At 35.4% G+C, this 24,746-nt stretch overlaps 1 protein-coding gene across 2 annotated transcripts in view; it reads right to left on the bottom strand.

Moving 5' to 3' along the window:
* The window catches only part of LOC659457 (uncharacterized protein), a 76,603-nt gene that overhangs the window by 44,593 nt on the left and 7,264 nt on the right, over positions 1–24,746 (bottom strand). Inside the window, exon 2 of one of the 2 annotated variants that reach the window (XM_008194745.3) lies at positions 21,633–21,669. The exons of the other annotated variant lie outside the window; for it this stretch is intronic. The gene's annotated coding sequence lies outside the window, so the exon portion shown is untranslated. The remainder of the gene's footprint in view (positions 1–21,632; positions 21,670–24,746) is intronic. 2 annotated transcript variants of the gene reach the window in all.

Below are 24,746 nucleotides of genomic sequence, written 5' to 3'. Positions count from 1 at the left end.
TAAGAAAAAAATACATATTTGGTAAAAAGTCGAGTTACGGGTAACTGAAATTTTCAATCTATATAATTTGGGGTTTGTTATTTTTTTCGAACTTTGCAAATGCCAAAAGAAAAATCTAAACTTTGTATTTAAAATTCCTAAATACGATATCGATATACATATTTACAAAGTTATCATTATTTTTAAAAAAGAAAGTGTATACATAAATTTAAAAAAACAGTTTAACATAAGTAATAGATAGGTACATGAAAAACATCTAAACTTTTTATTTAAAGTAACAAAGCTGATGCTTTACACAAATTTTTAGATAAATAATTATCGATACTGGAATTGACAATACTTTGTTGTGAAGAATAGGTTTTCATTTCTTTAATTTCGGTTTTACACAGAGTGTCTTACGCCCGGTATTTGAGTTGACGGTTAAACCAAAAATATTCTGGTTACCAATTTATTTCTTGGTAGGGCGTATTTTAGTGCTTTGTTGTGATTAACTAAAAAGTGTCGGATTACCAACTTTTTTCAGGGTTACGCCCGGAATTTCATTTGACGGTTAAACCAAAACTATTCTGTTAACCAATTTATTTTTATATTTGGCAAGTTTCAGTGCTTCAACCGAGGTTCAATCATAAAAATCCGTCGTTAGGTACTCAGTAAAAATAGTAATATTTGTTTGTTGAAACTGGATGCAGATTATCTTAGCTTTTTGGGTTCGTGATAAAGTTTTAATTTAGACTTTTAATTTAATAGAGAAAACTCTAAAAATAAGTTTGATTTGATTAAAATTGATAAAGTTGTAGAGTTTAACGGCCGACCGCGAAAGCTCTGCAGGAAAAAATGGAGACCATGGCCGTGAAAGCTGCCATTTAGCGTATCTCTGAATTATTTTATTTTAAACTGTTTTACTTAATTTACTGCAACATAATTATTTTATCTCGAAAAATACATATGCAATTAACGACTTTAATGAGCGATTAGCACAGAAACCTGAAATTTTAAGCACCCGTAACGACGTATTAAAATTTTTCCGCTGAAAATTCGCAAAGTCGAATAAATCTCTTGCCATCAGGCGCCCACACATCTTCCCATCGTCCATATTTATTAGAAATTGCAAGATGGTCGCCCATTTGTTCACAAACCTCAACGAGATCCCCGCCTCTGCATTGGTTTTTTGTGCACCTGTGCTAGAATTTGAGTTTTCTTGCGCCATCGCCCGCTTAAATAATTGTTACAAATTGCCAAGAAACGTAGAAAATTATGTAAAGGAATTTTTTAATAGTCTCATTAGTCCCCGAAACCCGCGTCTAATTAGAGCGACCATAAAACTTGAAATTGACGCATTTCGTCTAAAAAAAGCCGCTTTTGATTGGCGTGAGCTTTTATTAAAGCCGTCGTGGACATGAAAAGTTCGCTTCGCGCCGCATTGCTGAATTATTAATGCCTCCAGTTTTTAATCGGCGCTTCTTCTTTAGTATTCCGCTAAAGTGTGTTAAGACAAAACAGCTTAACTCTGCAAGAAGTCGTCCGACCAACAAACGACCTCTTGTTCCGTAATGATGATTGAAAATTGCCTTTTACCCTTTACGGCACGGAGATATCCGTGTTTTGCGCCTGTTTATTTATTTGTGAACTCGATTATTTTATTGTGGCGGATGCCACAGGCCGTACAAGGCGTCTCGATCCCATCGAGAGCCGAATTTATGCGGTAATTGGACCCGATTGATACGAGGGATTGATGCGCTTTTTGCACAAGAAAAACACACCTGCGCTAACCCAGAAATTTGCATGCGAGGACCGGTTTCGGGACGTTTCGGTGGCGCACTTTTATCGGGACCGATTTATGACCAAGACGAGATTGAAATTCTGCCACGACATCGCCGAATAAGTGATTTCGAACGGGGGGCGACTGACAGTTATTGCCATTTGCGCAAATTGGACTGAATTATTTGCAAAAACAACACGTCAACCTTTTTCAGACACAAAATGAAGAATATCCCCATTAAAATCTACAGTTCAGATTAAAAAAGCTCGCCGGTTTGTGCGCCAACCAAGCGTTGAAATCTCCAGCCAATTTCAACGTTTTCTCAAAATTTAGCTATTTTGCTTACCTAAGTCCATTCTATTTCACTTAAAAATAAATAAATAATAAACAAACAGCTATTTTGTGAATTTTGTTTTAATTTAAAAATGCGATAATTACCTATTATAAGTAATTTTAATTTTGTTTTGTTGTGTTTTTCAGTCAGAAACGCAATTATTTAAAAATTTCGTTAAGAACAAAGCCCAAAAATCAGCCCAAAAATTGTGATATTCTTGTTTCTTTAAGAAAAATTTAAATTGTGTTTTATGATGATAGAGGTCAGAAATTTCAATAACTTCATGAAACTTTTCATAAAATACCTATTTCACAGTCATAAGTTTCATGTGACTTGTTTTGACAAAATAATAAGACTTTTGCCATATTTAGGAAACTCAGCATCATATTAAGCGATGTCGATGATAAATCAAGATGGAGACTTTAACGACCGCTTTTGCCCGAACTTACAAGCCTAAAGTGGCAAAAATTGCTGGTGTGAGCTCCAAAACCAACGTGGTTATAGTTTATTGTGTTTATTTTTGCACGTTGCGTTTTTCTTGTGGCAAAAAGGCCGAAATTGGTCAAATTAGCTGGAGACTTTAACGTCGGACGTGCACACGAACCTAAATCGTCCCAACTGTTGCACCGTCCATTGTTCATATCGGCCCACTCTTTTATTGCGCCGCTTCTTATTCACCTGTCGTTTCAGCAATCAAGTTTCCTTTTACAAATTACTCCGATTAACATTTAAAGTGCTTTACTGGCAATTCCTGCATTTATCACATTGAAAACCGTTCTTGGTGAAAAAATTTAGGTTACATTTTAATCTGTCAGTGGAGATTGTCTAAATTGTCAGTCTTGGCGGTCTCCCACAGCTAAATTTTAAACGAATCGGTAGACAAGTAAAAATTATCTCTTTGCTTCTTTCATCACGACGTAGTTTTTTCGATTTTTGGTTGCGAGGAGTGATTACAGTTATTTCGACTGTTTATGTTGTCGGGTATTAACTTTTCGAACTGATTAAGAGATCGGAGAGGGACAATGTAGCTGATAGAGATCTACGAAATTACACGTTTCGATTGCCCAAAAAGACCACGCGATTTTACGCCACTTAATTAACCCCAACCGCTCGAATAAAAGCTTCAAAGTCGGCTGTGCGATTGTCTTTTTGACGGCTGACAACTAATTAAGCGAATAGCGAGCTGTCGAACAGAAATAAATAAAAATAAATTGCCAGCATCGGGCAATTTTCCCATCTGGCAACGCTTCTTTGACGATTTATTAACTTATTAATTTTTTCAAGGTGATTTGCATAACAATTTTGGAGGGGGAAGTGATAAATCACCGCTTTTGCAGGCTTTCCGTGAGAAGATTCGAAAATTTTCAAAGAATTTCTTTGTTAAACGCTGCATTGTTACGGTGTCACATAAATGTCATATATTTTGTTATTAGACTGTTTGATATTTAAAATACCGAATGCCAAGCCTACCGAGATTGGTTTCGTTAAGGTGAAGCTTTGCATGTTTAAAAAAGAAAAAAAGTGATAATCGATTCAACGACAAGTGAAGCACGACCGGAACGGAATGATTGCTTTTTTACATTGTTGGTAAATTTCGTTATTTATGTCCTTAAAATTAAGTCAAATTCTGGCCGCAAACAAGGACAGGCGATGAGGCACCGAAAAAACCTAAAACGTTTGGAGATTTCAACGCAAGGCGTTGAATACGTGTTATTAATGTTTCAACGAAATTATCTCTTTACTTACCAAGAATCATTAGAGTTTTCTAAGTCGGAGAAATTCTCTCCTCTGACAAGTCCGAGTTAATTAATTAATTTATTAATCAGTAAAACTCAATCTAGCTTGACTATGTAAGGTGAGCAAGGAGCGGCGTGGGTTAAGGTTAGTTCTATTTTGAAGAATAGTCTATCATTAGCTTTGATTTTGAGGTTATTGTTGGTTTGGGTTTGTGTTCACATCTGTTATTAAACTCTCCGGTTAATTGCACTGTTATTGTTTACTGACCGTAAGAAGCAAAAAATTATCCAAACACGAAAGAATTCCAACCGTCTGGCTACGAGCGATTTTTCGACAGAAACGGTGTTTTGTGCCTTTCTGGATGAGGTGTTTGTTCCGACGTGTCGTTGCGTTTCCAGTGGCTGCATCGATAATTAGCCTCGTCACAATTAAGTCATTAATCAGCGAGCATCTCATGAACATGAGTCTAATCAGTATAATTCTAATTTTTATAACGCCACACACGCTAATTACCCTCCTAACTGGAAATTGTGCAGCTGGCAAAAATCCAGTGCACTTCCTCTCGAAGGCGTCCATTAAATCCGCCACAAAAAGTCGCATCATCGTCCATTTTTGTCGTCGCAAGGCCATAAAAGCGACGTTTATGTGCTGAAAAACGTTCGAACTCGTAAATTATCTTCGTTTTGTTGGTAAATTTATGGAGTATCGGGTTATTAAGCGGAGGACTCTTGTGGTCTATTTTTCCTGTCGAGGCAATTAGCCGAGTCACTTGAAGGACAATGGCGCAGTCCACTCCACGCCGATTGGTAATTGCCGAATAATGCACTGTTATTCCAGACGAATTAAAGCTTTCCGGTGAAGCTCTCGAAGGAAAACAACGGTTGCGAGATTCTGACAGCTCGACTCGCCTCCATAATTAATAACAAAACACTTCCTCGTGCTAATTAGCCGGCATTGCCACAATTATTGCGAGATCATGTCGCAACAACGCTAAAATCGCAAACATCAATCAAATTTTGCAAAATGAATTCCCGAGGAACGCGCGGCTTATGAGTCGTTTTGCAACGGTCAGAGATGTCCAAGCACATTAAAACTAGCTGCTAATTACTTGGCATTAATAATTCTCGTGGCGTGGACGATGCATAAATTACACGTTTTCTGCTTCGCCGTTTACGACATGTATACAACGTTGTTACTTTGTATGAAGTGGTCAGTCCGGTGAACGCCCATCCTTCAAGAGGCTTTGTAATGGAAACTGTCCTTTGTCAAAACATCGGCCGGTTCGATTCCTCACTTCGCATTAAAATTTCCGTAAAATACGCTGTTTCCGATCCCGCTTTTATGGTTAGTCAAATTCCTTGTGGTCTCTACACTTAACTGTGTAAATATTGACCAACTCAAACACCATCCAGCAGCCTCTGTCCGGCCCATTTCTTCAGAACATTGTTCCGATGCATTCAGCCGAATCGCATCGGCGTCCACTATCTACCATCAACTTCCGTCAGCAACACAATAAGTCTACTTCTCCGTCCTTACGTAACGTTGAAATCTCCCCAGATTCCGGCGCCATGACGTCCAAGAACTCGCTCGTAGGTGCAATTTCCCAATCCTGGTGTTGGCAGATTCGTAGACAAACATGAACTGTTTGCCGACGGTTAAATTACCAAACTAATAATTCTCTGTGTATATGGAATGATAAACACGGAAACGGTGCTAAACGCGTGCCATCAGAAATCCAAACTGGGCCGACGGCCATTTGCTCATTTGCATAACGCTACGAGCGAAAAAACACCATTTCCATAAAGTAGCCTACGAGTTGGGAAATTTAATGATGGTCGGTACACAAACTTAAAATTTTCAAACAGGAATAATGACGGTGTTAATGGCGGGAATTAACGTGCTTGTGGAGTGGTTGTGTAAGCAGACGCTTTTTATTGTTTGTTGGTTGAGGATTAAGCCAAATTTGGACCAAGAGAAGCGAGACTCGAACGATGAATTGAAATGAAATAAAACGTGGAAATATTCAAGATTCAAAAACAACCTTGACTTACAGTTAATCGATTTAATCAATAAGTATGAAGGTAGGCATTTAATTTATTACAGTGTTTATATTTTTTCTTGCAACCGCAGCGTTGCAGGAAAAGTGCGGGTTTTGAAAAAATGCTTTTAAAGGATAAATCTCAACTGTCACTAGTTGTCAACAATTAGAGACCCCCGAGAAGAAAGTTTTCGCATTTGTAATTTTCACGGTGTTAACAGGATAATTGAAAATGCTATACGATTGCTAATTAATGAAAATTTGTTTGTGCTAAACGTGAGAGTCTCCTGTTGGTAAACGTGACGCGGAAGGTTAAAGAATTAATGAAGCCAACAATAAATCCTGCAAAATAGAAAAATTTCCTAAAACCCCGTGATTTATGCGCGTTGTTTATGCGCGACAAGCGTATAATAGAAATACACTATTTGTTAAGCATTTATCGTTGAAATAACGAGTTAGATAATAAAAAAACGCATAAAAGTGTCCAATAAAAGCAAAACTTTGTCGCCGGTACCGCTCGGGAAAGACGTGCAAATATTTGAGCGGTGACGGTGGCTCCGAATAGGCTATTTTTACGGAGTGATGTAGTGTGTACATAGTAATGAAGACGAATGTGAGAAAATCGCAACTAGCGTCGTAAAAAAGCCGTAAAAACGGGATGAATAGAAAATGGAAGTCGTAAATTTGCTTCAAATTTACAAACTCGGGCCGTAAATCCGCGAAGGATACGGAAACGAAACGGGGTTACAGTGTCTTTATCTGTCGTTAAAGTCTCCAAAGCCAAAGTTTAGTCGAGGTTTGTGCGCCTACTTCTCGTCGCGGTTCACATTCAAACAATGGTAAAATTTGGTTATAAAAGCACACTTAGCAGGATACAGTGCGGTAGCAAGGCGCTAATTAGTGCTTTTGTTGGGATAATAGCGCCGTTTGAAAAATTCGGGGTTTGTGTGCTGACTGCTCGTTAAAGTGAGTTTCTGGTGAAATCCGCCAAATTGGTTTTTGTTCTTGTTCTTGTTTGTCCTCGTTAATCATTTGGTCCGTTTCGCCCCATCCATTTGCTCCGCAACCGGCCTAATGCAACACAATTACTATAATTCCTGTTGTGCTTAAGTAAATAATTCTTGTAGATCAGGCGGCGTGCAAAGAAGTTTCGCTAAAGGCATCGAGTTACAGTTATTTTCTCCGAGAGAAATTATAGTAATCGAAATGGACGTGGGTCAGCACATTACCATGGTGTGTCCGGGCGTGGGTCGATGTCGCGTGTCCCCGGAACTCCGGGGTCAGGTGGCAATTATAACGTTTCAAATTCTCCCCCAGTCCAAAATATTTACAAAATGGCGGTGTTTGCAAATAAGAAAGTTGCGTTAGAGTTAACCATTTTAGGCGAAGTGCTGTTAGAAGTGTCAATATTTGCGCCGACAATTAAAAGGTGCAAGTTGGGTATTAGCACGTTTTGTGCAAATAATAACGGATTTATTGTGCGCTATTGGGCAATAACTTTCGGTTCGATTTAGGGTTTAACCTCGTTTTTCCGGGGTTTATAGAGGCGTTAATGGCGGATCATTGCCTTGTTTTGTTCGGTTTTAGAGGAGTAATATAATTTAATGTCGGAGTTAATAACCGACTTTATGGAGAGGAATAAAACAATGATAACGGCTGGACCAGTTGCCACCTACGGAGCGTTGCTGATTTGCTATAAAATCCGGATTACGGCGGGAGCGGGAGCTTTGGAGGAGGACAAGGTCGAGCGGGGGCAGGGGCTCGCCGATATTTAATTAACCGGACTGATGCTGAGACAACATCGTAAACACTCGGGAATATCTAATACAAGACTTTATGTTGCAGGAAATTATCTCAGTCCAAAGAACCGAAATCCTGCTTGCTCGCTTGACGTTTTAATGCCCGTTATCGGTCTCTGAGGTAGCAATTAGCGTCAATTGTTGTCGTTTTCCCAACGGATATATCGAAGCATCACTTCATTTCCTCGCCGACCTTGGCTGAAAGGTCGCCATCTTCAATCGAGTGTAAAACCTCGTAATCCTTCGTAAATTCGCTGCATCCAGAGTTTGCCGTTCCAAGGCCGACTGGATCCGGCGACTAACTGTACACTTCCCCTCCGGCGCACTTCCTGCATAGAAACGATCAGCTGGACGGCACCCGGAGCGAGGGTTTGCGACTCCGGGTTGCGCAAGCCGGCCGACGGTTTCACTCGTCCACGCTCGAGCGAGCCCAAAACTGGGCCGTGAAATTTACATTTCTAATGGGCTCAGCGCAGGCCACAATGCACGATTGTAGATTTATGTAAATCAGGTGTCGTCGTTAACAACAAAGACGCCTCTTGTGTGCCGGGCTTTAACGAACGCCTAATATAGCGAGAAGTCTCTATCGAGGCGTTTTTGCGATTGCCTATCAATAAGATGCGACGCTCTCTCCTTAACAATGCCTTTGGGACATTCCCAAAAACGGAGACTTCAACGACAGGTAGGACCGAAGCGCATTCGCATCTAATGTTGGCAGCTTGAGAAGTTTCACATAATCTTTCAAAAAGTTCATTTGCCACTTCATCTTGACATTACGACAAAAAACAAATGTGAGAGAACAGCGCAGTCATTCATCAATTTCTTGTTTAGAGATTTCGGTGATAGGTTATGACAGTAAATACCTGACTGTGTTGTGAGCTTGATAAAGCTTAAGAAAGTTTTACCGAAATTTCGTGGTTGTGATCATCGAAATCTCAACGAATTAGTGTTTGTCTTTAGAATCTAAAAATCCTCGCGTCTCTCGAAGTTATTCAGGTTTATGTGACATTTACACCTTATTACAGCCGGCAATAACCATCAATCAAACACTATGATTATAAAATGAGCGGCGAAAAATCGTCATAAACTTAACTGGCTTCTTGGCACAATGTCTCAAATGAACGTCGTGTGTAAGAGGCCCGTAAGCACATTCATGAATAATTCATGAAAATCGCGCCGTGATGTCCTTTTGTTTGTAAATTTTAACACAATGTTACATTTTGCCGAACAGGTGAATATCACGCTGGGCGATGCTGGCTTTGTGTTTACACAAGTTTAGAGACGCTGATGTGTTGTGGGAAAAATGTGATTGGTGATAATTGGGACAAACCCATAGTTTAAGGTTAAAACTGAGGGCGGCGGTGATGGAATAAAGGATTAGTTGCGCTTACAAGGAGTGTAGATTGATATCAAGTTATATGGCGAACAATTCCGCCGTAATCGGTCAAAGTTTCTTCTGGGAGTGCTGGGCAAATAAAGCCTTGATCATTTATCAACACACTCAAGACTAAAGTTAAAAAACAACAATCGCACATAATTTCTCATGTCTTAATCAGCGTTAAAACTGACTACCGGGTGTTGCTTAAGCAGATCTAAATCTTTGGTCATTGAATCGTATACAGGATGATCCAGCTTAGCTCCCGTCTTCTGTAGCTGTGATATTAGTAGAGTTGGAGTTTGGGTATTTTGTAGGCGTTATTTATACTCTAGGACGCATTTTTTGATTACACAGGATATACCAAAAAAGAATGACGTCATAATAACGCACTTCTTTATTGGCATGCTATTATTTTTTGGGCACATGTCTATAGTTTCATTTTCTAATCGGTTCAAGAATTACTGTTTAGTTTTAAACATTAATAAATAATTGGCACAGTGCTTTTTGATGAGCTCACTACTAGCTACGTGTTGAACACGTTTGATTGATCTGAACTACTACAGGGTGTTTACAATTTTCTTCAAAAATGTTTGAACTTTATAGCCTTTTATTTTGCTTATTTCAAAGGGTAACGTCTGTTTATTTTCATATAATTCGATTGGGAATTAAAATATGAACATTTTTTCGAATTTCAACTTTAACATAAATCCTAACATTTTCGTAGTTATTTGATAAAAACTTGTTTGTCAAGTATTTTAATGACAAAAATAAATAAGTCGAAGACGGCTCTAACCCTGTTTATTTTTATATCAAGCGATAAGGAATTAAATAACGAATATTTTTGTTACCACAACTTTAACGTAAATTCTAATACATTGGAAAATATTTGCAAAAAAAATCATTTTGTCAATGACAAATGATTTTAAAGATTAAAAGTAGAACATGCTTAACGTTTTTGACAAATAACTCTGAATGTGTTAGGATTTGCAATAGGGTTGTGTTAACAAAAACTTTTGATTTTTTAACGGTGTTGAAATCATCTTCGATATACAGGGTGCTCAAAAACTGGCGCACCAACTCAGTGGTACGTTTTTGAGAAGCAAGTGCAGATTACGGGAAAAATGTTAAAAAAATTCCTAAAGTTATATTTTAAAAAATCTGGAGCTACAAACTTATTGTGTTAACTCTTTTAGTTTTCATTATTTTTTTATATTTCTATGTTTCATACCAGATAATCGTTCCGTAACAAAACGATGAATAATTATTTTAAAATATACTATCAGATTTTAGCAGTTTTTATAATTTATAAAAAATTAAAATTTATCAAAAAAATCACAATGTGTAGATGTGCCAACACTGGGAATTATTTCCTAGGAAACCGTTTCAAAAATAATTTATTTTTATTGTTGCTCAAATTCTATTGCGATCATGACTGTTAGACAACGTTGTCACATATCATTTACGTAAAATTAGTTATTTATCAATAACTTTAATACAAAGATTTTTTTTACTATTTTTACCTTTATATGTAACCAGTTCTCTACCACACACCATTGAGTTGGTGCGCCAGTTTTTAAGCACGCTGTATATTCATTAAATTTGTTATTAAAATATGTAATTTACAAAACAAGTTTTTGGCAAATAGCTCCAAGTGAGTTAGGATTTAATTTAGAATTTCTAAAAGAAAAAATGTTCGTTTTTTAATTCTGTTACGATTTGAAATAAATTAAATAAAAAGCTCTAAACTTTAAAAAGATACGAATATTCAGACTTTAAAAACATTGAATTCGACTCATACATAATTCCCCAAAACGAAATAAATAACTTCAATTTCCGCGTAGGTAACAGGTAATAATGTCATAAAAAAAACTATTTCTATTTTTTTATTAATTTTTAAAACTAAAATTAAGCTTTAAAAGACGAAACTAAAATGGACCATCCTGTACAAAGTTAAATAAAAAATAACAATGTTGTGGCTGTTGATGATATTTTCGTGATTCAAGGAGTAGTGTTTCTGTCTCGATCGAGCGTTGAAGTTTCCAATTAGTGGTGTTGAAGTGTACCTAGCCATTACGTTAATTTCTTAATGTTTGTGTATATCTTGCGTAAAATCGTTGATTAGTTGTTTGTTGATCGCTGTGTTAGTTTTTCTCGTCTTCATTTGGTAATTTAATCGAAAAACTCGTCGACGAGGTGGAGCAATTTTTCCGGCGATGATAATTGCCCGCTCTCAGGCTTTTTCCTCGTTGTTAAGTACCAAAAGAAGCAGCCGATATTTGACGGCCAGTCCATAAATCCATCTCGCAACAAGAACAAATCAAGGCAAACAATGCCCCCATCCAGCCTAATTACGCTTTCGCACATGTTCGCGTCTCCGCCCCACTGAGAGCTTAATTCGTTAATTGAAACGCCGCCAAGGACCGGTTCTTCCTTCACCAAATGTCATCCGACAGACATACTGACTGACATTTAAGTTTCGGAAATTCGTGACCCGACCCCCGACGACTTACGTCATCGTGAATTTCTAACGCTCGACCATCAAATTGCCGTGCTCTAATGGGTTTAATAAATGGGCCGGCGATGAACACACACGATGCTTCACCGTCTTCCCATGTAATTACCGAGACGTGGATGGAATACGAAGATCGAGACCACGAAATTAATTCAATTTTTTGGTTCGAAGCAAACGGGGATTTATAACTTTGTCGTTGAAAAATAAGGTGCACGTGCGAATCTCTCTAATCCGCTCTTAAATTGGAAAATCCCTTATCTCGCTTGATGTATTGCTCTATTAGTCCTGTTATGTGGTGTAAATGTGCGTATTTTTGAGGACGCGCCGCTGAAATGCCTTTCCGAGCGCAAATCCTGAATAATTCATCTATTTACGTCGAATAGCGCGTATATTTTCTATTATATCTAACGAGGTTATTTATTAAGTTAACAGCAACAAACATGAGGAAATGTGTATGTAACGTGTCTCGGTATGTCTTTGTGTGTACATCGCGTATATACATATTTGCCGAGCTTGTGCGTCTCTTATCTTCGCGCAAACATTCTACCGGACTTTCTGAAGCGTCTCACCTGTCTGCAAACGTGCAATTTCTTCAAACACAATTCGATAATTAATCGGTGAGAGACCGTTACATTCCGCCAAGTGTGAGAACAGCATCCGAGGTCAATGCCGAAATTTCGGGATCAAGACATCAAAAAACGTGACACTGAAATTTGCTAAAAAAAAGCAAACAGCAGGAGATGGGTATCAAAGTTTCATAAAGCTCACGGAACGGTGGAAGGCAGATCTGATCGCGTTGAAACAGCTATATCTGCGGAAACAAAGCTCTCAATAAGGAAAAGCAAAAGCTCCATCCTTGCCAAATAAAAAAAATATTGTGTGATGACATAAATTCTGTCTGGTTTACTATGAGTTCTAATCTAGCGTTATAAACTTTAGTTAACTAAAATGATTTCGTTGGAGCTAGTAAAGAGAGAATAAAAATTTTAAAGAAATTTCTGTGATAAACTTTCTCTAGAAATGTTAAAAAAAGGAAACTAAGTCATAAGTGTTAGTACTATTAATGTGTTAGAAGACAGCTTTGTCTATCTTAGGGAAAATAAAAGCAATGCATTTTTGGAATCTTTGACGAAAACTCCCTAGTTTTCCCTAGTCCCTAGTTTTCTAGCAGGTTGCCTCAAATCAAACGATTGGTTTGATAATAGTAACTTTCTACCCTCAAAAAATTCTTATAAACTAGGTTAGTCAAAACCATAAAATTAAAGTAAAAATAGATGGATTTTAAAAGAGTTCAACGATAAATTAGAGGAAGTCCACATTATTTAGAAACCAACGACCAAGTAATGCACAAGTTTAAAAAACTCTTGGTATTCCCCTACATTAAGTAAATATCATTAGGGTTTTTTCTAAAAATTATTTTACAACTAAACAAAGTTTTTGTAGAATTATTAGAGTTTCGTGACAAATTTTGATTCCTGTTGATATCACCAGGGACCTAATTATGAGAAGTTTTCTAAATAGATCCGCTTATTAATGACTTATTTTAAGTAAAAAAGTTCGATAAAAATAAATACTGTAAGAAGCTTTTCTAACCAAAACACTTGATTTTTGTAGTGTAATGATAAATGTTTGAAAATTAATCGAATAGCTCAACAATACACATAATAAAATCTTTTTAAAATAAAAACTTTTGTTTTTTGTTTTTTCTTTAAATTTCAGCCCTATTGCGCGAATTATTGCAAGTATAAAGTGTTTTTTGAAGAAATATTTTTCATAATAATAAAGACAAATTTTGTGAATTATTAATGATTCGTGGCAGAAGATCAGTATTCATTTATTTGAACTAAACGTCAATTTTTTTTATAAAACATTGTTGGTAAAACCGACTAATTAGAGAAAGATTTCGATGATAAGTTAAGCGAGGTTTCTCTAATCACATTAAATGCGTAAAAATAAAAATAAATAAATGTTTTGTAAAACTTACCAGTCAGTTAAATCACAAGTTTTTGTTTTTTGTTTCTTCTTCAAAATTCAGCATTATTACGCCAATTTTTGCAAGTATAAAGGGTTTTTTGAAGAAATATTTTTCAATAATAAAGAAAAACTTTGCTAAATTATTAACATTTTATGACAGAAGATCAGTATTCGTTTATCTGAACTAAACGTCAATTTTTTTGTAAAATAAAAGCTTAAGTTGTTTGTTTTTTCTTTAAATTTCAGCACTATTGCGAGAATTATTGCAAGTATAAAGTGTTTTTTGAAAAAATATTTTTCAACAATAACGAAAAACTTTGCTAAATTATTACCGATTCGTGACAGAAGATCAGTATTCATTTATCTGAACTAAACGTCAATTTTTTTGTAACACACTGTTGGTAAAACCGACTAATTAGAGAGAGATTTCGATGATAAGTTAAGCGAGGTTTCTCAAACCACATTGAATGCGTAAAAATAAAAATAAATAAATGTTTTGTAAAACTTACTGGCCAAGTTAAACACAAGCTTTTGTTTTTTGTTTTTTTTTTTTAAATTCAGTATTATTGCGCCAATTTTTGCAAGCATAAAGGATTTTTTGAAGAAATGTCTTTCAATAATAAAAAAAAACTTTGCTAAATTATTAACGTCTCATGACAGAAGATCAGTATTCGTTTATCTGAACTAAACGTCAATTTTTTTGTAAAACACTAATGGTAAAACAGACTAATTAGAGAGAGATTTCGATGATAAGTTAAGCGCGGTTTCTCTAATCACATCAAATGCGTAAAAATGAAATAAAGACAAAATAAGAATATGTAATTATATGTTTATGAATCGATTTTGCTCAGTTAACTTGTGTAAATTAATAAGGAAATTCAGAAAAATTGTTAAAAGATTTCAACGATAATACGCTCAAACGAAAATAAGTGAATTTGTGTCGATTGGTTGCTATTAATTCTGGTTGAAATTAGTGGCACCTGTGCCGAGTTCGGAGAAAGCCTCGTTGTCGAAATAATAAAAAAGGTAAATTTTTGTCCGTCGAAACTCGTCGTCCATTAAGCCGTCCGGAATCCGGCCATATCAAAACATCTCTCGAGATAAATTTTGAAATAATTACATCGTTGCCATGTCCGAAAACCTCCGCATCGATAAGTCTGAAATACGGCGAAGCCAAAAACCAACAATGGCCTAATATTCAATCAGCACGTCGTCCGTTTGACAACGCACTCCATCAAAAAACTAATTAAAAATAAATTACTTACTCTACAGGCTATCATTAAATATGCGTTAAGTTTTTACTTGTCGTTGGTAGTTTTTTTCTTCTTTGCGATGCTCGTGACAACGTTGCAGGTCTTTAGGATACGTCGACAGCGAAATCTGCTCATCACAAGATCTGCGCTCCATCAATCAAAACTTAATGGCTTTTGAAAACATTTATTTACCTCCACGCAGCTCGTAATTCACGACGCGAAATTTTTATTTTAAACGGCAACAATGTACCGACATATTGAGTGAATTTACGACCAACACGTGGTGGATCTAGCCCGGAGATGGCAACCTTTAACATTAGTGACGAAGAACCGGTTGGGTAAAAATAGACGCAGGAAGTCGGAACCGATTTTCCTGAAAATTTCACCTTGGACTAGTTTTTCATCGAAACGAATTCTCCAATATTGAAGCCACCTGATAAAAAGTAATTAAAGAGTCAAGTCCGGAGTCGCTCATGCATAAAGCCTGGATATTATAAATATTTTTTGTGTTAGTGAAACGACTATTAAACTCTTTTCGCTATTATTAGCCACTTGAGAGCCCGACCTGTGCAATTAAAACCTCAAACACTCTAATTAGGGAACAATGCTTACAAGCACAATTAAGTGCGCTGACTAGACCATTTAGTTTGAATTTTCGTTTCGTAATTAGGATCGATGAAAATTTCGGCACGAAATTCCTCGCGTGCTGGCCATTTTTACATAACGTACCGAATTTGCATGGACCGTTACGAAATTAAGGTCTTTCACACCTACAAATTAGATTAGGTTTCGTAATGACCATAATGGATTTATAGAAATTGCCGGAGCTCGAAAACGAGTGAAGAAGGTCATACATTGTTGGGAGTGTTGAGTTTGGATATTTATTGTTTAGATTTTGGAAAATGTGCCGGGATTTGCATAACAAACCGGTCGAGGATTCGTTTCGTTTGGCTAAATCTATTATTTTTCGTGTTTACATACATAAATCAATAGTGTGGCCAAAATGTGGGTTGGTGCACCTAAAAATAAATAAATAAATATTTAAGAAAGACAAATAGAAGAAAGTGTTCACTCGACTCTAGACCAGCTTTCCAGGACCTTCCTCACCGGAGTCAAATTTTGAAATCAATTTCACTTTCGTTGAACTCACTCAATTAATCAGTTTTTATGAGTTAAGACACATTTTGTTGTAAAAAATTATGTCAGTTATAAAGCTTCCGTATTGCAAATTCCTGTTTTCGCTCAATCGAAGGATAGCGATTCAACCTGTTGAAATTACAGAAATGTAAACAATTTTTAGAATTCGGTTTCAATTGCTCGAATTGTGTTTCTTAATCTTTTGTTCTCATCTCGCGTGCTTTTACCTTTGTGGGTAAATCCGACCTTTTACGACACATGAACGTTTGTGTTCATACACGCCGGTCTGTTAATGCTAAATAAATTTAAAATGATTTGAAAATACCGTCATAACTTAAACTGAAACCCGGATTTTAGGTCACAATAAAATTAAAAAAGCAAATTTTTCAGTTTGATAAATTTTAAAAGAGGCACACATCTTATTTCATTTTAAATTTTTGGAACGTGTTTCGCTGACGTTTCTTTAGAAGAGTCTGGTTCTTGGAGTGTAATTCGGAAGTAAAGTTACCGTTGGGGGCGCCACTGAGCTAGGTCGAAAACAGTAACCATAAATGGCGAGAAAATGTTTATTCGGATAATTTGAGCGTTGTACGAATTTTGAGGCTTCACAATTATTACATTGCCAATGTGGAATGACTATTGTATCTTTGGTGGAAGAAACGAATGTTGACAAATTAAAGATGCCGAGAAAAACACGAATAACGAATGACTTTTTGGTTCACTTTCTTTATTGGAAAATTATTATAAAGACATTGAAAAGCCTACCTTTTGGCATAATTTACGTTTAAGTGTATTAGCAGTTGTTAATCTTAATTGTAGTTTTGTTGATTTATAGAAGTATTTTATGATTTTATCAGTGGAAAAATTCTAACCTAAAATTCACAAACTTCACTAATTTATTGGTTTCTTAAGCTCAGTTTTGTGTTCGCTGTGATCCATTACTATAGTCTTTAATTAGACAACTGTTTGATAACACTTTGTAATGAAAATTTAAATCTTTTTCACTTTTTATCCACTTTCAAATTCCATCAATAAACACTTTATACCACAAAAAACAGCAGAACCAAAGTCAAAGCTAGTATTTACCACCACGTACTTTTAAAGTGATTCTCTCTAATGTAAGCAATTAACACTATACACGCAAAATTGTTAAACAATTTATTAGATGTCAATTAAATTTGGAATTACGAAAATTTCGTTACTGTTTTCGACATAGTTCAAAAGTCGTCACCAGAGGGCGTCTAGTTAATTTTATTTCCGAATTGCTAGAGTAGGAAATAAATTGTTTCAAAAAACTATGCGGCCTTATTAGTGAAAACTTGTAATTTCTGGGAAAAAAGGTGGTTTGTGTATAAAGCAAAGCAAACAGCTTCCGTACGGCGAATTGCGGTGTTTGCTGAAACTTATAAATCGAAGGCTATCGGGTCTGCGCTTCGAAATCGCAAAAATGCAAAAAATTCCCTCAGAATTCGAATCCAATTGCTCGAATTGCGTTTGGTAGTTGTTGTCTTTTGTTCTCGTCTCGCGTGCTTCTACCTCCGTAAATCCGAACCTTTCCGACACATGAATAGGAGCGCGTTGCATGACATTTCCGCGAGTGGGCGACCTTCGTCGCAACGTTCGCGGACCCCTGGGTGTGCAGAAGAGATACATCGCGCCGGTCTGACCTATGAAGCAATGCCGAGCTGAACACGTACGCCTGGAATGCGCTGGGAACGCTACTCCTTGCTTTTATGTAACGATTGTTTCCTCTGACCTTCCCCCAAATCCCAATCCCCAAGTACATTTGTTCAAATGAAGTCCCGGAGGTAGTTAACTTTTTTGGTACTAATTCCCGCAGCAAACATTGATAAATTGTTCGGTTAGCGGTGCTAAGTACAAGTTAGCTGAAAAGAATAAAGAAGTTCTCTGCAGTGAAATAATTACAGGTACAGCGTGTTAGGTGCTAGGGCATGGTTTAGCAGACTTAAAGGTAGATACAGGTTAGCAAAACGATTCAAAAAACTAGATTCGTGTATATTTAAAATTCATACTTTTTTTATAAAATCGTTGTAAACCTATGGTGTGAACTGAGATGGTAAAAACTAAAACGGCAGAAGTGAATTAAATTCTTGGTCTACTTCATAAATCTTCCATTTAATTTGTGTATTGTCATAAATTTTACAAAAATTAAACAAAAAAATGTTTCCTTGCAAATAAAAAATTTTCAAAACTTTTCCGCGCTACTGTGCAATTTCGAAAAAGGTTACCATTAATTGCTAATAAACAGTGGCACTAAACACATTGATAAGTAAAAATGTTTGAAAAAAGTATACACTTTTTGGAAAAATGATAGAAAGGTTTTCAGCTCGTCTGATCTTAACACATTCAGATTAAAATATTACTGAATTATTCCATAATACTATACAGTATAATATATAGAAAATAGACCCACGTGGTACTACGTTTTCTTTTTTTAGCAAATTTTGTAGAAACTACATGATGTAAATCAAGAAACGACTTCTATAAAAAAGGTCTAAAATTTAGTAGGCTTACAAGTGGTACAATTTTAACAACCGGTAGCTTAAATTATACCACTAAAAACGTAAAACATGCAGTATAACTTTTAACCGGAGATTTTTTGCCAAATAATTTGAAATAAGATATGCAGTTAATGCAAATAACATCTACCTACTAATAAAAATTTATTCTAAAATAGTAATAATAATTGTGCAAAAGTAAAACCAAATCTCAAAACAAATAAGACTTTTAACTCTTTTAAACAAAACAAGATCTGGGATGTATACAGGGCGTCCATTTTTCAAGCTCCACTATGGGGAGATACGAGGTCGGTTAAATTACATTTCTATGCTGAAAATTATCTGCAAAAAAATTTGATGTGTCATTTTTAGGTGGAAAAAACGGAAATTCCTAATTTTTGTTTCTATTTTTGCAAGCGAAAACCAAAAAAACTAGACTAGAACGTTCTTCAGGCACTTTTACAAGGAATCTAATGTTATTGTAATTTCCAAGGCGTTCTTGCTGTCAGAGTTACAACACTCATTTTTTTCTTATAAAAGCCGAATTTGTTTTTTTTATTTTTGAAAAGCGTTTGTGTTCCTGATTACAACTATGTACCACATGATATGATCGAATCTTACATGCTGATCAAAACGGAGAAACGACGTGATAAGCTAGAAATTTATTTTTCTCAAAACAAAATATGACAATGTTTTAAAAATTTTTCTTCCATATTTAATAGAAATGTCAAAATTTAATTTAAAAACAACATTTATGACGTTTTTTCCAAAGCACCCTTTGCAAAAACGCTTTTTTTATTTTACTCTGCACGTAAGGTTGATATGTCTCTGTAAATAAAAAACAATAAGACTTTTCAAAAACACTAATATCAATTATGGCGTCCATAAGAAAAACCAAAGTTGAGTGTTGTAACTCTGACATCAAGAACGCCTTGGAAAAGGCTAAGACAGATTTGGATGTCTTGTAAAAAAGTGCCTGAAAAAGTTTTTGCTTAAGTACCAAATTTTAATTTTTGTCAGTAATTCAAAAAATAAAAATGACAAAACAAAATTTCTTTCAGATAATTGTTTAGCATAAAAATGCGCAACTTTGCCCTAAATTAACCGACCTCGTATCTCTTATAATAACGAAGATCCCCATGGTAGAGCTCGAAAAACGGACACCCTGTATAACAACGTTAGACACTTTTGAATTGATCGCCATAGTATAACAATGGAACAATTTAGGAAACCAAACGGTGATATTATTCAACCAAACTATCTTGGCGTGTGAGGGTTACGTGCGCAGTAGGTTTAGTTGCAGTTTAAATGTGAGATCGTAGTATTTCTGTCTTTTATTTGGTAAGCATATCACGCTCCAAGAAAATTTTGCAGCAAGCAAATAAACAAAAAAATAGTTTACAAAACGTAAAGTTAAAAATGATTTTGTACGAGTAAAAGGAAACTAAACTATTGTAACTGATAGATCACTGATCAGAAACATGCAGTGTATGTTATTTAAAACAACATTGCAAAAACACTAACGAGTACGTTGTATGTCCGAAATTTGTTCTTTCGTAAATAACACAATCAAACCTTTAGCTACAGCTTTGAATTAACGACACTTGCAAATTATTCTTTGTCAGTGTTAATTACAATCGTTGGAGGTCAAAATAAGCACTTGTTTTTTAAAAATTCGTAAAGATACAATTTAAGCACCGACTACAGGGTTTGCAAAGTTGGGGCATTTCATTTAACAGGTGCTAGTTGTTCTTGAGAGTTTTAGCCTAAATTTCCTTCGTAAAATGTTGGTGATAACGAAGATATACTGTAACCTACTGTTACAATAATTGTTACAATAATTGTCATCAAATTAGTCAAAGAGGCTCATAATCTTACAGATTTGGTGCAATTGTATGTGCAATGCTATAAGAATGCAGCTGTGGCATTCAGAGAGTACGCATAGTATTACAAAATAATAATAAAAGTAACATTATTGAAAATCTGGTGTTCATCTCAAAGCGGCAGATGAACGAACAGGACGGATTCAAATTTTTCAAAAACTTAAGAATTTTATCTGTTATTAAAAACATTTTATTAAGATGATTTAAACTAAATCTTCTTAAGAATAATGCATAGTACCTTGTTTTAAACCCCGCGAACACTCTGTATAGACTACTTTTTCTTAAAATAATATTATCTTGGAATGTTTTTTTTATCACTGACTGGGAAAAATAGTACCAAAAAATTTACCACCTGAACTACGAAATGTCGACTTTTGGTCGAAGAGAAGACGGAATCTTTCATGACGGCTAAATTTGCGACTAATAAAATTCGAAAATTAATGATTCCTGCTGCGAAAGATCGCCGATGACCGGCTTAAAATTCCAGCCGAAATCGCGCCGAATGCCACGAACATTAACTTGATTTATTCGGAAGGATTTGTTGTGTCGCCAATTAAAGCGAAATTACCGGTAATTAAAAAATTCTTTTTTGGTCTTTTGATTTTTCTCAATAGAAAGTTGATTGTTACGTGGAAAAAGCTAATAACAAATTTATAACAAGCGGTCGTTTTTCCTGTCAATTTTTACCAAGCAGTGGACGGAGGAAAGTTGGTGTTTTTATTTCGTGAAAAAGGTTAATCCGGATGAGCTTTTTCGCCCGATCTACCGTTATTTATACTCCTGTATTCTAAACCTGGCAATTTATTATAGTATCCGTTTCCATTTTGTATTTAGAAATTTTTTGCTTGCATGCTTTTGTGATATTTATTACAGCGTTTGGTCCGCTCTGACAGTGAGAAATCGCCGATTTTAGCGCATCGCCGATTTTAAGATTCCATTGAAATTTGTGTGTCAAACTCGGGCAAAAATGGCCATGTTTTCGGTGAAACTCGTCTCGCAAAAGTGTAACGCTACAATTATCCCTATAAATATTCATTAGGAGTGTATTAAAGCACCGAAACGAGGTACATTGTTCAGCAGGAAACTCCGAATTCTCATGAATGATTCGCACAATAATTATCCTTGTCTTAATTGTATATAAAATTTCTCGGGGTATCTAATCCGTGTCAGGTTCGACATCTGTGCCACCTCCTGGACCCGCTCCTCCGTAAAAAACCGAAATTAATACGTAATCGAAGCGATGATTTATCGACCGTAATTAACGCTTCCTCGCTATCATTACCATCGCTTAGCAAAGGCGAACACTCACCACTGGAAAAACTGCTAAACTGCCAACAGCCGCTCACCTGAAACAGGAAAATTACGCTCAGTTGCAGGGCCAAAGTGAAAAAAAATTGCTTCAATAAAACAAGTGGGATTAAATATTGGAACATCGGTGAATGTTTATTCTAAAAGTTATTGCCTATTTGTTGGCTGGAACTGGTTTAAAATTGTCATCTTCAAGCGGTTTAGCTCTTATTTCACCACGTAAAGGATTATTTAGGACAGTAGCGGATTAACGAATAAAATATCCAATGTGGGTTGTTATACATAATAAAAGAGTCAACTGTTTATTTCATACTTGCTGCAATGATTTAGGCGTGAGTTTAGTTTTTAGCATGAAAGGTCAATATGCACTTTTTGTGGGACACGCTGTAGCTCAGAATTCTCATTGGAATATGAAATCTGCGGCCGGGAGTAAAAAGCTTTATTTATCTCTTTCCCCGTGTAATTATAAATCAAAGTCAGCGTCGTAGAAAACTAGTTTGAACAAATCCCGTCGCGCATTTTCCCAACGCTGATTGATAAGTGTTAAAAATGCGCGACCTCAACGCGTGATAAATGCTCGCCTCCTTTCGCAGATGATGCGTTTCGAACCACTAATTCGAAATAAATTGCAGATTAGATAAGGTCATCGCGCGACGGCCCTCACCTTCCCATCTTCTTCGCCGTGAACTTAAATGGTAAAAATGGGAAAGAGAGCAAACCGGAGCGCGCGACCGCGCCCAGCCACCCACCGTACGCAGCTCCGGATTTTGCCCGGAGTCGCGCGACCTTACACCTTCCCCTGAAAAATGCCACGTCGTGATTGAAATTAAAAGCGGTGCACGACAGGCGGGTCGCGCAACTATGCCATTATTGCGCCACTGCTGCACCCACGTAAGAATGCGTTTTTATCGCTTTTAAATGGGTGCAAGCGATATGCATTCCGGGGATCACCGAAAAATTACAAGTCGTGTGGGAGCGCAAAAATGCAATTTTCCGTGTGATTTTCACAGAGGCTTGGGCAACTAATTGTGCCGGTGAAGCGCAAGTGAAACTGAATTTTCCCACCACATAAGCATGGGAAGATGTGTCGCTCGAAGCCGCCAAAATTCAAACAGGGATAATTGAAAACCGGCATTCAGTACGTGTAATTTCCGACAATAAAAATGTTGGACGTCACTTAAATTCGGACCATAAACCATTATTACGAGTCATAAACTTGGACGTGGAATGGCCGATTGCAATCTAGAAAGTGCTATCGATGAGCTTTATTGCAACCGGTTAATGTGCCTAAATCAAAATGTGAAACATTCGGACCACATATTCAATAAAATAATTTGAGGAAAAAATTTTGATTTATGGCTTCATTACCATATCTCAGATCAAAAAAAAGCTCCAAGAAGGGTTGTAATAAGTTTTTTTCCAAAAAAAAGTTTCAAATATGTCGAAGGGGTAAGAAATTAAAGAACTGTTAATATAACGAAGTATGTATTTAGAAAAAAAACTAAAATTAAACTTTACAAGAAAGTTTTAAAGTGAACTTAATTTTTGTAAAAACTCTGCTTTTAATAAACAAATAAATTTGGAAAATATTTTGTTACATTATTAATTTATGGCCTAATTTTTGCGTTTCCTCCAAAAAAAATTTCTTTAAATTGATAAATCTTTACCTGAGAGCGAAAACAGCCTTAGTACAAAATACTCAGTATTCAGAACTAATTTAAAACAAAAATTTTCCTTTAGTAACCAATGTCACAATTTTAGCTACCATTTATGAGCGGCTATTTTGTTATGGAATTTTTTATTGTAAGTGAATTTAGCATGTTAACAAAGAGACATTTGTTTTTATTTAGTTTATATTAATTAATAAAAGATACTAAAAGAACATAATATACTTTTTTGTTGACCGTTTATTAATTTCGATATTAATGAAGTATTTTATTTAAAAAAGAATAGACCTCATTAATACAGTCTTTTTCATTAAGTTACTGCTTCTGATGTTTTGACGTTTTGATGATATTTTGATATAAACAACCAGTTATACTCATACAAATAAAAAAACAATGACGACTAACATCATGTATTTTAATAATCCATAATTATTTTTGGTTATTTATAATAATATTATTAGTATTACAATTGTTTAAATTTAATACGGAAAAGATACATTGTTTATGCTCTGGACGTCAGTATTCATGTTTAGGTTTAAATCATTTTTGATGTTTTCGAAATTGTAATTCGTAATTGTTGGTAATTATGCGATGAAAAAGATGAAATTGGTAATTAATTTCTAATTTGGTCACAAAAAAAAGAGTTTACGAAAAAATATTGTAATAAACTTGTTTGTTAATGGGCTATCGCTCGATCGTGAATTAAACAATTTCATTTATTAATCGTCTTCGTGAACAAACTAGTTTAATAAATATATTTTTTTTGAATATGTAAAAAACTAAAATACATTTATTAAGAAATTCAAGGAGTAAATAAATGTTTCATGTATTGAAATTGGAATAATTTTACGAAGGTTAATTGTCCTCCGGAAAATATTCAGCATTTTGAATATAAGGACGATTTTTTTATAGTCCTAATTTTCCACTGGTACTCATTTAAACTGTGTTATCAAGTATCGTCTTTTGCATTTCTGATAAGTCTGCGTTCATTTCTAAGTTGAATCAGTGATTGAGGCAAATTTAAAGGTTTTCTTAGTTTTCTTCTTAAATTAACACATTTAAAAATTTCTATAAAATATGTGTTAAATATAATTTTCCTATCTCTGCTCTTTTTAACTGAAACCAAACATTTTATTATAATTTAAACTGATTTTCATCCTTACATTTTTTCTTACCACTCATGATGACGTTACATTTTATTGAATAAGTACATATTAAAAGAGGGACTTCTACAATTTGTAATAAAATTACCCAGTCATTACAAGTAAAAACATTAAAAAATTAAAATTATTTGCAATGGTGAAATAATTTTGACTTAATATTTTGTCGCTCTTTAACATTACGGTAATTTCTAATTTCTGTAATTTTTGTAAATAACGCCATTTTCATTGTTTCAAATAGAAGTGTGTTAAATTTTTACTTTTAGTTTATTTTTTTTTTTAATGAAC

The sequence above is a fragment of the Tribolium castaneum genome, chromosome 5 (genome assembly GCF_031307605.1).
Source record: "Tribolium castaneum strain GA2 chromosome 5, icTriCast1.1, whole genome shotgun sequence".
Taxonomy (NCBI): Eukaryota; Metazoa; Arthropoda; class Insecta; order Coleoptera; family Tenebrionidae; genus Tribolium; species Tribolium castaneum.
The sequence above is the reverse complement of the archived record's forward strand: the minus strand, read 5'-3'. Positions and strand labels throughout refer to the sequence as shown.